This window comes from Phyllobates terribilis, unplaced genomic scaffold (genome assembly GCF_046119375.1).
Source record: "Phyllobates terribilis strain yellow unplaced genomic scaffold, ASM4611937v1 Scaffold_5__5_contigs__length_657084704, whole genome shotgun sequence".
Lineage (NCBI taxonomy): Eukaryota > Metazoa > Chordata > Amphibia > Anura > Dendrobatidae > Phyllobates > Phyllobates terribilis.
In genome coordinates, this window is record NW_027362765.1 from 458,832,242 (window position 1) to 458,850,350 (window position 18,109).

General features: G+C 42.8%; 1 long non-coding RNA gene across 1 annotated transcript in view; it reads right to left on the bottom strand.

Moving 5' to 3' along the window:
- LOC141271259 (uncharacterized) overlaps nt 1-18,109 on the bottom strand; it is a 152,690-nt gene that overhangs the window by 41,962 nt on the left and 92,619 nt on the right. Inside the window, exons 2-3 of the long non-coding RNA XR_012321874.1 lie at nt 10,416-10,521; nt 9,545-9,607 (exon numbers count right to left, since the gene is read on the bottom strand). This is a non-coding gene — a long non-coding RNA (uncharacterized lncRNA). The remainder of the gene's footprint in view (nt 1-9,544; nt 9,608-10,415; nt 10,522-18,109) is intronic.

The window sequence follows — 18,109 nt, forward strand, 5'->3', positions numbered from 1 at the left end:
CCTGTACACAATGGAGGGGTTACATTTTCACTACATCAACATGTAATAAAATCTCATACAGACCCTTAATCTGAACTTCTGCTCTCCGCCTCTTGTGAGCTGTGAATATGATCGGATTTTCACATAACTCTAGATAAAAGCCAGCAAAGTTTTTAAGAGGTTTTTCAGATGCAATAAGCGCCGAAGCTGGCAATAAAGGATTTTAAAGGATTGTCTGTCTGCAGGAAAACTGAATTGCTTAGAATAATTTAGGCTTTTGGACAAGTTCTGAGAGCCATAAATGGTGCAAACTTGCGAGCTCTTCATTGGAATGTAACAATGCCCAGAAAATAAAAGGAATATCCAAACGCTTCTACTGCACATACGAATGGCACCGAAATGAGGTTTATCACCAGCGCAAGAGCTTGGAAAAATTTTCACCATTTCGCTATTATGAATAAATTTACAATAGAAGTTTGTAGACTTTGTCAGAAGCAGAAAAAGGTTTCCTCCTGTATTGATTCTTATGTACATCTATTCAGTCCCACAGATCAGCTGTTCCCAGTGCCGGCAGCAACCGGAAGTGCTCAGCTGCAGAGCTGCACCGCACAGCTTCAACTGTATAGTCGCCACTGGCGTGTACTGAACATCTGCCCTATTGATTCGATTAGGAGGCAGATATACACTATACAGGAGGTATATATCCACTATACAGTTGACAGCTGTGTAGTTCCGCTCCAAAAATGAGCATATCTGATCGACACCAGCTCCGAAAACAGCTGATCGACGGGGTTGGCAGGTGTCACACCCACACCGATCAGATATTGATGATCCTGAAGATGGGCCACCATCAATCTAAAAGTCCCAGACACCCCCTTAACATTTTTGCATTGTTTGCCATGTATAGCCTCTGTGTGGCAGGATTTATTGTTGGATGCGGAATGAGAAAAAGTGAGAATCCATCAGTGTGCTTGTTTTGATGGCCTAACAGAAAAGTTTGTAATTCTTTTATCTATCTTTTCGTGAGCTCCTCTCAGCTAATTTTTGACTACTGACTACATCAAAGGAGGATAAAAGAGCCTGTAGAAGCCAAACAGTGCAAAATTTTTAATAAAACTTAATTGCACAAATTATTTTTAGCCCCAAATTCATGCAAACAAGTAATAAAAAATGGCCCCCAAATACAGATGGTACCGCTCAAGAGGACATTTTAGACAGTAATTGGAGATTTTGATGGACAGTTGGATGGCATAGGAAACAATAAGGGCTCATGCACACGACTGTAAAAATTGGATGAGAGCTATCCGTTGTTTTGACGGATAGCCCTCGTCCCCATTTTATTCAATGGGACCGAGTATATGTCCAGTTTCTTTCCTCATACCGAGTGGTCCGAGGAAAAAGATCGCAGCATGCACGATTTGCCTTCGATATTCGGATCTCACTCAGCCATTCTTGGCTATGGGTCCATGGAAAACATCGGATCGCACTCGGCGAAATGTAGAAGGTGGAGAAACTTTTTTTTTCTCAACCTCCGAGAAAATTGGATCACACTCAGATTACCCTCTTATCAAACTCTGATCAGAGTCTGCATAATCGGACGGATTTTCTCGGGTGAGAGAAAAATGGTTGCGTGACCCTAGTCTTACACTGAAAAAGTTAGCAAAGTGGATATTGTTATTTTATATAAATATATATGGTTCTATCATCCTTATTGGACCATATCTTAAGCCCAGTAAATCATACTTTGTTTTTTTTCCTTTGGCTGCACCATTCTCTTATTTTATATGTTTTCCCACTTTTATTGCCTGGCTCCATAATATAACCCCATTCAGCACCCAATATGTAGCAGTTAATAACACACTGGCAATCTACAGCTGAATGTTTACAGACCGTGGCTTAGGCACATTTGTCTTCTAATAAAATTCATGGCCGAGAACCGTCTTCATCATATCTGTAATTAACACCACAAAAAAACTCTTAAGTACAGGCAGCTTGGATCTTTGAAGTTCTTCTGTAAACCAGAGTACACTCCTAAGCCTTAAATCCCCTAATAAATCTGCGTAGAGGATTTCTGTCCAAGTCTAAGACGATGGCTGCCTGGTCTCCAGTTCACTGGAAGCTTTGGCTTTATGGACTTTCATTCCCAATTAAACTGCCAAATGGCAGGAAATTCCTTGTGAGATAAGCTGGGTACTTCTTTACAGAGACCCTCTCATTAACTATATGTTGTGCTCAGGTGTTACTGACCACCAGACCCAAAGTGGTTGAATTTGGTTGTTTCAAGGGAGCAGGAATCTAAAGAGTAAGTTTTCTCCTTGTGGAGAGTGACATGCCAGGTCTGGCACGCCAGTATGAGGAGACTTAAACGCTTTGTATGCTCCTCTGGGAGATTAAATATGCAAATTGTCTCTTCAGAGATCAAGAGGACTTGTACTCTATAGCGCCACCTATTGGAAGTAGCAATCCTACAAGTCATTATCGACCCTTTAACAAGCCTTGTAATATGACTTAGGATAAAAGAAAAATCAGAATCTCAATTTGCAGACACGGTGTTTCAGGGTATTGCCCCTCATCAGTGCAAAAGGGAACAGGAAGAAATTCTATTTGTTACCTTGCTTTTTGGTCCCTTTTAGGGTTGGTAAATACAGATAACTCTTTTCACAATTTTATGTTTATATCTGGAAACACTGAGCCACCCGAGCCCATTGTCCTTCCACCAACTCTATGTAAAGTCTTGGCTGGAAAAAAACATGTATACACTTTGATTGGTACAGACTAACTACATGGTATGGAATGGAGAAACCACGTACTGGAATCATAAATTCATAAGTTGTGAAGTTTTGGTGTGTTTTTAGGGCGCCTGCAGACAAGCGTATGAAAAATCTTCCAAGTTTCATCTAGACAAATCTTAAGATTTGAGAGTCCTCAGTGGTTGATACCTTTTAATGGCTATCTGAAAAAATGGTAACAAATTGCAAGCTTTCGAGACTACTAGGGTCTCTTCATCAGACATGGAATCCATGTATTAATATTTTTCTATCTACAAGCTAACGCAGTACAAAAATATATATTTTTTGAGTTTCATCTAGAAAACTTGGATGATTTTTTTTACTAATTTTCATCAGATTTTCATCTATGTGCCTTCCGTGTGTCCATTTTTTACGTCCATGTGGCATCCTTGTCTTGCACTATCCGTGTGCAATCCATTTTCATACAACTACATTATAACATGTACATGATGAAACACAGTTTCATAGGTTAATAATAGAAATCTATCCGTAAAAACTGGATGCAACTCTGATGGTCCATGTGGGATCCAATTCTTTGCTCACACCCATAGACTTGAATGTGTGAGTCTCAACCACAGCTGAGACTTGGATGAAAGTAGGGCATATTGAGATTTTTTTTCTCACAGACACTTGGATCAAGTAAAAAAATCATTCATCTGAACAGCACGATTGAATGACGTAGGTCAGTGTACAGTCCAATTAAATTGGATAGCACACGTCCGATTTATACACTCCTCTGCAAGAGCCCTTAGTCTATAGCCTAAAATATTTGCAGAGTAGGACTTTTCAGAAAGCCGTAGAAAGAAGTACTTTCTTTACAATCATGCAATGCATATCACTTTACTTTTACAAATCTATAATAAAATGTGCTAAATACATGAAAAGAACCATAATCTATAAAGTCTGAGCATAAGACACCCTGTTTATAATCCCATTTAAATCTTCATATATAAATTTTTGATTCTATGGATGCGATCATATTTCTCAACTTCTAGAATTAGATCTTTTTTGCCCACTTTCATTTTTTTCTATGTCCCTTGAAGACGTGTAAAGCTAATGAGAAGTTTAACAAAACTATAAATTATGATACCCTTATGGGAAAGGAATCTTGTTAAGGTGTTAAATGTTCCTTGTAGAAGGCACACAATAATGGTAAAAACATTTGGTAAGGGGATCACTTTCTAAAATGATGTTAGTTTAATGTGAAGTGGTACCGTGCGACATTCATGAGTATGCACGTGTTAAAAGTTCTGTACATTATACCATGTGCCTTACGTAACAAAACAGTCTTAGTTAAGATTTTTCCTTTTACAACTTTTATTACTGTGGACTGGAAAAATAAAACATGGACTCTGATTTATATGGGCAACAGGTCTGAAGCCAATCATACTTTTTTTTAGCCACCTGTCCCAAAGCACTGCCACTTCCCTTATCTCCTCATCTTTCGTGAAACACCACCGGTCTATGATTTTAAGTTTTCCTGTGATGTCCAATCAGGCTCAGACTGGCCCACAGGGAAACCGAAGAATCCTCCGGTAGGCCCCTGTGAAGTAGTTCTAATGAGTAATGCTATTACACTTGAGTCACAATTTGCAGAAAAATGTATAATCTAATCATTCATTAAACAAGCTAGCCAAATTAATATTACAAACAAGCAAAAGTAAAGTTGTGTACTAGGGTCAGGTTATTTTTGTATGTAGCTGAACATTGAGCCCCAAGAATCAATGTTACTGATGGACCTTTGCCAATACAGTCCAACACTACGTCCAGTAAAAAAATTTTAACCTTCTCCTCTGGTATCGACTTCAAAACTCACATTACAAACATTGAGACATGCCAATGGAGTAGTTGGGCTTCCTCAGTGGAATTTGGAATGACTGGACAAAGCATAAAAAGTGTAATAAAAGGTATTTGGGACGCATTGTGGAAGCCTTTTAAAAGTGATGATACTTTTTAAGAGAATCAAATTTAGTTTCAGAAAACCCCTTTAGGCTGTGTGCCCACGATGCGTATTTCAAGCGTTTATGCTGCGGAATATCCGCAGCATAAACGCTTCAAAAACGCATGGTAATCCGCCCCCCATGGTCCCCAATGACAAGCCGCTCTGTGCGGATTTTTCCGCAGCGTTTATGCTGCGCTCAAAAATCCGCAGCATGTCCATTAATTTTGCGGAAGCGCGGCGTAATCGCCGCCATTGACTTGCATTGAGACGCATATAATCAGTGTCAGTACATTTGTACTCACGGATTATATGCGTTTCAATGTGCGGATGGTACCCAGTTCTGGAGGAGAGGAGACTCTCATCCAGACCTGGGTACCATTGTACCTGTAAAAAAAAGAATAAAATAAAAAAAAAAAGATTATATTCACCTTCCAACGGCCCCCGGTCTCCTTCCCTGTGCTTGCGGGCAGGACTGAAGGACCTGCGGTGACGTCACAGTCATGTGACTGCAGGCCCTTCAGTGCAGTGTCCCGCGATCAGCTGGCAGCCAGGAACGGTAAGTATAGGATTATTTTTTTATTTTTAAACATTCTTTGCATGGATTTATACAGTGTGACCTAGTTGTCAAGCACTTTCCAAGTGATGCTAAAATCGCCTGGAAAGTGCTTGTCAATCCGCATGCAGAAACACATGTGAAGAACGCTTCAAATCCGCATGTATTTGGCAGGAAAAACGCATGTACAATCTGCATGCGTTTTTTCTGCCAAGGAGATGCAGAGATGCAGCAGAAATTTTCTGCTTCATTTCTGCATCGTGGGCACATAGCCTTAGAGTCTAAAGTTCAGATAAAAAAAAATAATATATGACGTGTATTATGGGGGTATGTCATGTAACAGGGTGATGCCCCATTCAAGGTCTAATGTTACCCTCCTTTCTGCATCTCTCAATCCAATGATATCACTTGATTCAGTTGCAACACTGGTTTCAATGATCATAAACTCTAGAGATCATGGAGAACAGGGAGGAGAGTAAGCTGTCTTTCTTTGTGAATTCAAGATGCAACATCCAGACAATGTGAGAACTTCAATTTAGGCTGCACCAATATCAGAATGATTTGGAGGCACCATTTAGGCAGAATTATCAAATATTTTGGTAAAGGAGTTCCATTGAACTGCTTGTCCCATCTAATATAAGAACCCCAATATGCAATTAATGCAAAAAAGGTGTAAGACATGAAATCAATACCATAGATATAAAAGGTATAAGACAAATAGTCAATGACATGAACATAAGAGTATTCTTTATTGAGAAATGAAAGGTATATAAAAAATGAAATTGCACAAGGATAAGACAAGAGAGGGAGGCAGCTCGATCATAGCACACCATATTAGATGGAAATATGCATACAGTCAGATTCAGGCACAGACTACATATACACCAAAATGGTACTTGTTATGTACTGCAACTAAGAACTAAGGAATAGGGGGGAAAAGCTGTCCCTGCACTGAGACTCAGCTTAAACCCTACTCTGGGGTGGGTGCCCTATTCCTTGTGAATAGCCCCACCGACACTCCTGCACTGAACTCAAAAGAAGACCTGAAGGAAGGGGAAAGGGGTCCCTAAAAGATCTAAGGACTGGGAGCAAAAACAGGAGACCGCCTAACAGAAAAGTTAGTTGCAGAAATGAAGATTAAAGGGAACAAAACTGATGGAAGAAGAAGTGCCAGGATATCAATTGTCCTAAGCACAAAGAACTAACAAGGCTACTTAGCCAGAGAACAAGCGTAACAACACTGATGTCCAGCAAGGAGTGGGAGACAGGTGCTGAGTAATAAAAAGTGAGGAGATCACGTGACCAAGACACCCAGCACCAGAGGAAAAGACTAGAAGCTAGCAAACCACAAAAAGATAGCCGAAAAGTAAAACAACATAGATTCTAACAGTACTAAAGTGAGTTAATTAGTAAATGTTTGCATTGGACAAAAATAAATGTTACCAGAGTGGATGTGTATTGAAGATCAGGCAGCTACCCATGACCCAACACATTTTTCGCGTATTGCTTCATCTGGGGGTGATATGAGAATTAAAAGCATCCCTGTATACTGAATTAATTCACGGATCAATGTATGCAGTGCAGTATCTTATAGAAAAAAAAACTGCTGTAAGAAGAACTTACATAAGTACCATAAAGAAGGAAGCCACCATTTTGTGTTTACTCACAAAAAGGAATCATGTCAAGTTGTATTTTGATTTGGTGGAACCATGAGGGTTCTGGGTGTCATCCTGAATATGGACAAGAAAATACTGGTACAATATGCCCATGTGGGAGGCATTAGGTATTTGAAAAAAAACAGTTTTCTGGTAGGTTCCTTGCAATCCATAAAAACTCATTTAAAGCCTAATGGTCTTGACTGATGTTGTTGATCAAACAACCTTTTCACAGAATGAATTCATATAAAAGTGTGACGCTCACAGCCCTCCCTGGGAAGATGGGGGGTACTTGGAGCCGGGTCAGATGTTTGAGGGGTGTAGCCGTGGCCTGGACCCGTTCCGTGCCCAGGGCCGTCACATTAAAAGATTTAATGGGCTTTCAGAGTTGGTGTTAATCGAGTGGTTGTATTGACTATGCCACCTGTGGTTTCTAGTGATCCTCCACCAGCGCTGCGTTCAGTCCTCTGAGGCGGGATGTAGTGGCAGCAGCAGATGGTACTACTCCCCACAGGCGGAGCAGGGCCTCAGGGCAGAGAGAACAGGAGGATGGGAATTGTAGTGGGAGATGTGGTGCGATGTCGTGCGGTGCCGCATTGCAATAAGAAACCGGAGGCCTTAGGGGTAGTCTTCCAAGCTTTACTCACGGTAGAATGCACAGCCGCAAGGCTTCTCCCTGCTCCTCATGGTGCGCTGCGGCCACCAGGACATGGGGTCCGACAACCTCCGGGTAGTTCAGGTGCTTTGGTCAGGACCCCGCACCAGAGTGTTCCTAGACTTTCCCACTAGGTCCTCTCCTGTCCGTATGTGGTGCGTGTACTAAGGCCGGGTCTCCCTCTGGACTATGCACAGAACAAGGGTACGGGTGGCGACTCCGCTCCGTCCGTTACCCGGTGGGATCCACTGAGCCTCCGGGCTTCTCCGATTAAGACTTGAAGTGACAAAGTCAGATATCGGGGGCCGGTACCCCTCTTGCAGCAGGAATCCCTCTGACTAGGCCAGAATAATGAGGACAGGTGGCGTATACCGCTCCGTCTGCATCCCCCTGGGATCCTTTTGCCTGCGGAGCTTTACTCCTCTGCTCCCCTCCAGGCCTTCTTAAGTCAGGACCTTGACCAGGTAGAGACAGCCTTTAACTCTTGCCCGTTCCTCGACTCAAGGTCAGAGTACGAGGACCGTGTCCGCATCAACTGCAGGTTCACACAGAAAGCCACGTTCAGTGATGAAGATCACAATCAAAGACCTTGAACTTAAGATGGCTGGCTATTAAATATGAATTTTGTACGTGTAACCTCTAAGTGTGTCCTCCACCCTCACCCACTACTAGGTTCCCCCTTACTTTGGTTCCCCCATCTCCACTTATCCTGGCTGGGGCAGCACCCTGGTGCATATAAGTCCCCCTGCAGGTGGGAGAGGTGTAGTGATGAATGCAGAGGTGGGGTCCTGACAGATACACCATCCTTACCTCGAAGAAGAGATACCACACCTCATTAAAGAGGTGCAGTACCCCTGTGGCGACCGAACCCTCAGGGGCACCACAAAAGCATTGTATTTGAGGAGATGTAGTGAGAAGAGGTCAAGAGACATTGTCTTTCAGTTTCTAACTGTTTTCAAGATCTTCGCTTGGCGCAACTACATGGAAACATTCATTGCATTTAATGTTTGGATCAAAAGCTGCACATTCAGCTGCATGGATTTAGGGGCAGCATGGTAGAAACATAAGAAATATTTACTAAATATACCAAAATTCTTGTCATTTGCATGTAAAACATGAGTACAGGCATTTTGCCAGATTTATTATGTGTTTTAGATATTGTCTATAAAAGAGACAAGTCTTAGGGAGATGTGGTGCAAACTATTGCTCTAAAGTAATGAAAAGGTGTCGTAAAGAAGAGATATGCAAATTGTCTCTGCAGAGCGAAAGAGGACTTGATCTCTAGTGCCATCTATTAGAAGTAGCAATACTCAAAGTTAATATCGACCCTTTAACAAGCCTTGTCACATGACTTAGGATAAAAGCCAAACCAGAATCTCAATTTGCAGACATGTGTTTCGGGGTGTTGCCCCTCCTCAGTGCAAAGCATGAGATCTGATTTGTCTGTATGAGAGGCATAAGGAGAAACATCACTCCTTAGACCCCAGCTAGAGGCATCTTTTACAGCCAAATCAGGTCTCATGCTTTGCACTGAGGAGGGGCAACACCTTGAAACACAGGTCTGTCATGTGGCAAGGCTTGTTAGAGGGTCAAAATTGACTTTTAGGATTGCTACTTCTAATTGATGGAAGTCCTCTTCCTCTCTGAAGAGACAATTTGCATATTTAATTTCCCAGAGGAGCATTTCACCGCCTATAAACCTCCTTACCCTGGCATGTCAGGCATGTCACTCTTCATATGCAAAGAAGAGAAGCATGTCTAGTAAAATTATCCACATGTATTACACATCCTGCAAAACTGTAACAAAATCAGCTCCCTTTCTGCCTGCCCGGTTTAATTCGAGGGTAAGTTTGAGACCGTGATAATTAATCTGTCCAATTTTTTCCTTTTTCCATAATATAAAATATTTACCATCATTGTACTTTTTTGGTAACTTCATGTTAGAAAGTAACGTGTTGGTCACATACTTACATTCTCCCTTATAGCAATGGCTGATTACCATTTTGAGGCAGGTTGAAGAAACGCAATTTCTTCCTTTGTAAACGAGAAAAAAGTTTAAGAAACTGGATCCTTCAAATCTGCTTGTAATTGCAAATTCCTTGGCCTTTAGATACTGTAACAAATTTTCTATTTGTAATTCCAGTAATCGATTCTGCTGCAATTTTGCTATAACTTGCATATGCAATGAATTCCTCTGTAACTGATAAGTATTTTAATAGTAACAGGATACAGTAGCCTAAGAAGGAGGAATTCAACAAGTTAACTATTTATACTCTAACTGGTGTCTAAGTTTTTATGTCCATATATATATATCGATGTGTGTATATAATATTTTATATACAATGGATATTTTTGTAGATATGTGTGAGGTATAGGCACTAAAAATGTTTATTTTAGTCTTTTAAATTAATATGTTGCGATACCGCATAGAGGTATTTTATATCACACGCTGGCTGTAGGAAACTAGCCCAATGGTTAGGGCAGATCCAAAATGTAGACATAAAGGTAGACATGACTTGTGTGGTTATGTTAACCCGTAAAACATTTGCTGGTGATTTTTCCCAAGTATGTTTGCATCTTTTCATATGAGCTGTGCAGTAGATTTTGATGCAGACTTGCCAGATATTTCATCCATTGCAAAAGGCGAAAAACTGCAATTAATTCCACACAAAAAATGGATATGCTGTGGATTTTCAGCATTCTTCTGAAACAGCCCCATTTGCATAATTGTAACTCATTTTCAATCACAGAAATTTCATTAGCCTGCTAAAAACACAAATTACATCTATCTTTGCCTCTTAAGAGCATATTTGGCTTGTGATAGTTTAGGGGATTAACTCACAGTATCGCTGTCTCTTGGGACAGATGGGCCCTTCAGACACTCCAAGAACACAGTTCACACCAGGCAACTAACAGCTACCAGTAGGATTTGCTACGTATGCAGTTCACTAGGAACAAAAGTAAAAATAATACACAGCATGAGACAGGAACCTGAGTGAAATATTAATTTGATTAAGCACTTATTTTCCCTGGTTCGGTCACAGTTTTGACTTCGCAGGTGAAACACTCTTTGCTCCTAAACAGTCGATCCTAAACAGGGCACCTGCATTACCAAGCTGACATCAGGGTTTACATGTAACGACATGGACCATCAGGTCACTCGTCTGTCTTTCTCCCAGTTATGACACATCCATTTGAGTACATCCCATGTTATCTCTATCAAGTAATACATGAGTGGTTCTAATGCCCATTTAATTGCTAAACATTCCTTCTCCCCAATGGTGTACTTTTTCTCTTGGTCATTCAACTTCTTACTCAGGTAGATCATAGTATGCTCTTCCCCACCCATCACTTGTGACAGTACTGCCCCTACACACACACCAAAAGGGTCAATTTGTACTACAAACTCTTTTTGAAAATCTTGTGTTAATAACCCCATTGGGGCACACAAAGCTTCAAGTTCTGGCAAGCCTACTTGTCTTCAGGGGTCCATTTCATCATAACTGAATCCTCATATTTTGTAAGGTCTGTTAAAAGGGCAGCCACAATGGGAAAAATTTTCTATAAACCTTTTGTAGCAGCTGGAAAACCATAGGAATGCCATTACTTGCTTTTTGTTTACTAGCATCGGCCATCTCTAGATGGACTCAATCTTATTTATTTGGGGCTTGATAAAACCCTGCCCAATTGTGTACCCCGGGTATTTTGCTTCCTTTTGCCGGTGGCACACTTTTTGAGGTTTGCTGTCAAACCTGCTTTTCTTTCAGGACAGCTTGAACCCTGTAAAGGTGACCCCCCCAAACAGGACTATGAATGATTAAATCATCCAGATTGACAGCTGTATATATTAATATGGCCTCAAAATTTTGTCCATTAGCCTCTTAAATGTGCCTAGAGCATCATATAGGACAAATGAAAGAACCACATATTGAAAGTGTCACTTAAGGGTGCTAAAGGTTGTTTTTTCTTTAGTCTGACCTGTAAATGGAACCTGCACATAGACTTTTGTAACATATAATGTTGTGAAGTATCGGGCATCTCTATCAATCAGCTCCTCCAGTGTGTCAAAGCATTAAAGAAGCACTCCTCCTCCTCCTCCCATCAAAAATTTAATCCTCTGAATATATTTCAATCATCATATTATATAGCACTGTGTACTTACAATTGCTCATTTTGCCTTTCTACCCAGTTAATTCTCTTTTCCATTAGATCTATGACATCATGTGAATATAAACTGACTAGCTGAATCCTTCTAAGCTCTATGTAGAAACAGGAGGGTTTTCTTCCCTGCATGAGTCATCACTGCAAAAGTTCCAGGCAGAGGGAGGAGCAGCTGGGTCAGGAGTTGAAGAGGGGGATGATAAATGCAGGGACAAGAGACTTCCTGTTTCTACATAGAGCAGAGAAGAATTAGCTGGGTAGAAAGACAAAACGAGCAATTGTAAGTACACAGTGCTGTATAATATGATGAGTGCTTTTTTAAACTTGTATACAGTATTCATCTTCCTAAAGACATTGCATAGTGTAACCTTTGGGATTAAGACTGTATGACTGGACCTCTCGCCATGTGACTCCTCTATAACCTCCAATTTTACCATCATTTGCACCTCTTCTGCAATTGCTTTCTGCCTGACCTCACGTACCCTGTAAGGCTTTTAGTTTTCTCTTACCACTAGTTCTTTCATAATGTCATGTTTTATCACATTTTTATGACCCAGGAGCTCAGAAAACACATCCCTATTGTTCTGTACAAACTCCTTTACTTCTTGTACCTGAGCACCTGTCAGCATCAGTAACAAAATGAGAGCAAAAACTGTTCACTTTTGACCTGGTGACAGGTCATATTTAAAGACAGCTATTTCATTATTAAATCTTTTTACTGATAAGGCAATGTTCTAATATAATTTTTAAGCGGTTGTGAATTCTTTTAATCCTAAGGGTTCTTTTCAGTCTAAGGCCACATTCACATATCCAGTATTTGGTCAGTATTTTACATCATTATTTGTAAGCCAAAACCAGGAGTGGGTGATAAATACAGAAGTGGTGATGTGTTTCTATTATACTTTCCCTCTGATTGTTCCTCACCTGGTTTTGACAAATACTGATGTAAAATACTGACCAAATACTGAACGTTTGAACGTGGCCTTAGAACCGGGGCATTTTCCCCAGCACTATACTATACATACTCTCAGCTATGACTACTGGACTTAAATGTCTTCAATTGGGCTTCTAGGTTATTTTTTAGCCTGAGGTAAAAAGTTACATGGTGCAATCCTATATCCCCACACCTGCCTCCCAAAAATAACATGGGAAATTGCAGGGTTGCATTGTCAGGAAAAGGTTTTGCCTAAAGCCATGTTCTCACCTTAATGTATGGTCTGTGCCTGCATAAGACACATAATTATAGGTCAAACTGTGACATTTGTCCATGCCTGTCTGATAGTAGAGAGAAGATTGACTGTATTACTATGACAGTGCTTGATATCCTCCGGATAATTGGCACTGCGGATCATCAAACTATAGGCAGCATGGTGTCTCAATGATTATCACTGTTGCCTTGCATTATTGTTTCTTACGTCTAATTCCAAGCCGGTTTAAAGGGGGTTTACCACAAAAAAAAAGTTCATTTTAATCAATACATCAATAGATCTTGGAATAATAATAATTTCCACAATTGGAGGTGTTTAAATAAAATATTCCTGTTCTGAGATAATCTTATAGATGTGCCCCTGCTGTGTACTGTGTAATGGCTGTGTCTGACCGTACAGGAACATGGTCTGATCATACCACATCTCCTGGGGGAGGGGGAAAGGTAAGGGAGAAAAAAAGTATACAGACTCTGCAGCAGGGGATCCCAAATGATTCTTTCATTGAAGTAACACATTGTTTAAAAACAGGCAGTGAAATGTTTTACCTCAAAAAAAGAATCAGTTGTGATCCCCTGCTGTAATATCTGTATACTCTTTTGCGTCCTCCCCTGCCCAGTTGGTGTATTATGATCAGACCATGTCCCTGCACGGTCAGACACAGCGATTACACAGTACACAACAGGGGCACATTTATAAGATTATCTCAGAACAGGAACATTTTATTGAAACACATCCAATTGTGGACGTTATTATTATTCCAAGATCTATTGATTAAAATGAACTTTTGTTTGTGGGAAAACCCCTTTAAGCATATATTCTCCCTGTGTTTACAAGGATTTCCTCCAAAAAATGAATGGATCTGGGTTGCATATCATCAATGATAATATGAAATCATTGGTACTCAAGGATTAGCATGGCACTCGATAAAATATTAGGATGTATTATGCCATGATGGAATAATACTAGTCTCTCTACTTGGATTACAACATGATCTATAGATAAGGGAGCAGGAACCTATGGATGACTGTGTGAATTTGAAGAGGTTGACGACTACTCAGACAACCCCTTCTCAGTCTATATGTTTGCCCGAAGTAAAATAAAAACACTTATACTCACCTCCGATGCCGGCGCCTTTCCAATGGTGTTGGCACTGTCTCTCCTGGGGCTTGCATGACATTGTGACGTCACTCGAGCCCTGCAGCCAATCAGCGGCTGCTTCACTCTCTCCACCTTCGATCATTGCTCAAATCCACTCTTGGATGACGTGAACGCAGTTGTGACAAACCTGTTGACTCAAGCATTTGCTGTGTGACTGGAAGTCACTTCCTCAATGTAAGTCCGTAAGACTCAGAACGAGTCTCTCATAGACTTACATTAAGAGAGGAAGTGACTTTCCACAGTGAGATCTGGCAAGAGCTGCAGTCACAAGATGGCGGAGAAGAATCAGAGCAGCGCTGCATATGACAGTAGACAGCGACCGGTAAATATTTTACTATACACTCAGAACATACATAACTGGTATCTGAAATTAAAAAAAGCACGCCATAATGATACTTTAAGCTATGCCCCTGATTGCAACCTGCTAATGCATACAAAAGATGCTTTCTTCTGTGTCCGGATCACATTTTCCAGACTATGCTGCTCAACGCTAGCTTGTATTTTAGAGGGTTGAAAATTCATGTGGATTCCAGCTATGACTTTTATTAATCTTACAGATTGAACACCTACCCAGCCTCAAAAAAGAATCAGGTCTTCTGAAAGATGCTCATTGATGTGTGTAGCCAAATGAAACTTTGTTCCTGGTTCTTACAGCTTGGTCCAGTCTTTGGGATCAGATGTGAGCGTCCAGCATGGTTGTGGCCTGGGAAATGTATATTTTATCTAGATAAACTAGAAGTGTTTTTATAGCCCGCATAGGAGAAGTAGAATGCACATGTAACTGCGTACTCATACTCCATGATGAGTTCCACATTTCCTAAACTCTTGTTACAGATCTCCAAAGGAGTACATGTCACATTTGTAAAAAAAACATTCTTTTTCGGCGCAGCTTGTTTAATGTGCGGATCATGTTCTACTCCTCCGTTTCAACACTTGTTTACAGATTCATAAAACATAACTCTCAATTGTACCATAAAGATGGAAGTTATATAAATATACAGCCCTGGACTTTATTGGCATGTGTGCCCTCGTGTGGGAGAAAATATTCTTCTTCCAATAGGCCCCATCAAAAGAAGGAGGGAGGAGGGTTGTAGGGCGAGAGATTGGGTTGCAGGTTTCGTGTAACCCTTTGTTTGTGCACATCATTCCATGTCTGTCCTGTTTGCACATTTCCCATATCAGGGTGTTGGGCGTCTCCTTGTTTTGCATTATAGAATATGTCTCAGTTAATTTAATTCCCATTTATTCAGAATCCAGTATGAATGTCTGTATATTTATCTTTAGTCTATGTGTATTTTTTCAACATGGATCTGGCAACAGTGTAAAAAAATCACCCATTAATATTATCATAAACCCAGCAGTACATCAAATGAAATATTACTCTGGGAGTTCCGAATTTAAAGAAAATACTATCATTGTTATCAGTGCACCAAAGAAAGGAGTTATATAAACATATGTTATTAAATTGGCAGCTCTGTGTAAATATTATATAATTATTGCATTGGCAGATCGCTGTCTATGGAATTTCTTTAGAATGTTAATTGTATCTGTGTCACCCTGGCCTGGATGCCACAAGTGTAATTAAAGCTGTGTCTGAGAGCAAGGGGGAGGTTCTCTGGCCAGGGGAACATTAGCATGCAATGCCTCCTGTCTCAGGCCAGTAGGGGGAGCAGGCTGCCCCTATAAAAGCTGGTACTGGGGACAGGGTTAGAGAGAACTGGATTGCCTGTCTCAGCTTTGAGACGTGTCCCAGAGTGGAGCAGGGACAGAAAGTTGATTGCACCTAAGAGGAAGTGTGGCAGGAGGAGAGCCACAAGCCAGAGACAAGAGGCGAAGAGAGCCTGTCTTGGCAGAGAAAGACTTAACTTTACCAGACTTTGGTGTCTGAGGCTGGAAGGATTCCACATCCCCCAGCAGAGAACCAGTTCGCAAGGGACTGTACTTTCCTTGGCCTAAGAAGCCTGGAGGCCCTGCCACAACCGAAGGGACCAGTAAAGCCGTACAAGGCTGGGAGCAGAAAGGAACCCACGTCGCAGGCCATACAGGCGAGAAAGCACGGAAGCTCGGAAACGTGGGCTGTTACCCTATAAAGAGGAGATAGCCAGAAGGAGCGCAGAAAGCACGGTAGTCCTACACCCTCACCCTGACCAGGGCCAATTTCCCCGTTGCTCTCAGACATCCAGGTCCCCTCCTAGCTGGGACTGTTTGTGGGTCAATTTACCTGTTTTAGTAAAGACCCTGGACTGCAACTTGTTGTCTGTGTGCTCCTTGCTCCTCCAGCACTATCAGCACTGGGATTCTCACTACCATCACTCCCACCATCCATTATACTGCCCTGGGGCCGCACTCTTCCCGTGGGGAGTCACACTACCCTAGCTGCACACCTCATCGGCCCCAGCGGTCTGCATGCAGCGGCGGTTCCTAATAACCGCAATCCACGGGTGGCGTAGTCGGACATTATCAGCAGAACGTAACGGACTACCACTGGCCTGACCACCCTGAGCCACGGAACCGGGTTGCCACTACTACTCCCATCGTTTCCCTAATTGCCCGGATCCGAGTGCCCCATGGCCCAGGGGGCGAGTCAGCTTTGGCGTAGTCGGCAGGATTTCGTGCCGGCAACCACCGGGTACTGCGTGCCTGAAAAAGACTTTTGTAACTTACCTGTGGCGAAGTTTCCCGCCATCCGGAGCCGATTCCCGCCATCAGGCGCCATCTTGGACCTTTTCCCGCCGTCTTCTGTCGTCTTCCCGCCATCTGCAGCTGTTTCCCGCCATCGGACGCCATCTCCAGGATGCCGCGCGGGAAGAAGAGGGGCGTGGACGTCAAAACCGCGCGAGATCCGAAGCTCCGCCCCACGCACCTATGCTGCGCAAGGTCCTGGAAGGGAGAGAGAGCGACGCTGACGTCATCGGAGTGCGACGCCAGGTCCTCGTCCAGAGCAGCAGCGGAGCCGCGGCCTACAGAAGAGGATCGTCGGAAGGTAGGCCACACTTCACTAGGGGGGGAGGAAGATGTCGGACACAGAGGCGCCCACTACCACCAACGCAGCTGCAGCAGCGGTGATGCCCTTTTCCTTGCCCTACATCCCTGGAGCGGCCTGGCTGCCCAAATACTCAGGGGAGCCCCATGCCCTAACTGACTTCAAGGAAAGACTGTATAGTTTGTTCCAAGTTTACCCCCTGACAGAGGAACAGAAGGTCAGCATATTGACAGGGCAGTTAACTGGCGCAGCCCAAAGGGAGGTAAAATCATGGCCCATTGAGGAGAAAGGGACTGTGAAGGGTATTCTGGCCCGGCTGCGGGGTACCTTTGATACACATACCTCCGCTGAGATTAAAATGAGGTTCTATGGATGTAAGCAGCGGGCACAGGACAGCATCAGAGACTATGCCCTAAATCTGCAGGAAGCCTTGAGGGCTATTCAACAAACTGACCCTGGCAGTGTGCAGGAAACCGATAAGCTGCTAACAGAACAATTCATAGAGGGTCTGCTGTCCAGCGCCCACAGGGCCCAGCTGCGCCTCATGTTCTTCCAGAACCCCGACCTGACCTTTGCCCAATTTAAGGACAGGGCCATAAGGGTGCTCCGTGAATCTGCAACCAGTGGCGCTATAAACCCCCGGCGCCCTGCTATCACCTACCACCAAGAGGCGGCGCCCTCCTCTATGGACCCCGTGGAGGCTGATGCACAGGCCCTGAACCAAGCCCCGTCGAAAGGCCTGCACCACCAAGTCCAGGAGCTGACCAGGAGCGTCGCGGCGTTGACCAGGACCGTCCAGGCGTTGCAAGTGGACCCGTCAAGACCCATCGAGCTGGCTTCAAGTCCGGAGGATGTCCCGTGGCGTCGACAGAGGAGGATCCCGTCGTTCCGAGGGAGGCCCACAGACCGCTACGCAGAGGATGGACAGCCCATTTGCCGTCGTTGCAACCAGCCCGGACACATTTCCAGGTACTGTAATTTAAACGGGTCCAACCTGGGGCAGAGGGCCGACCCCCAGGCATAAGA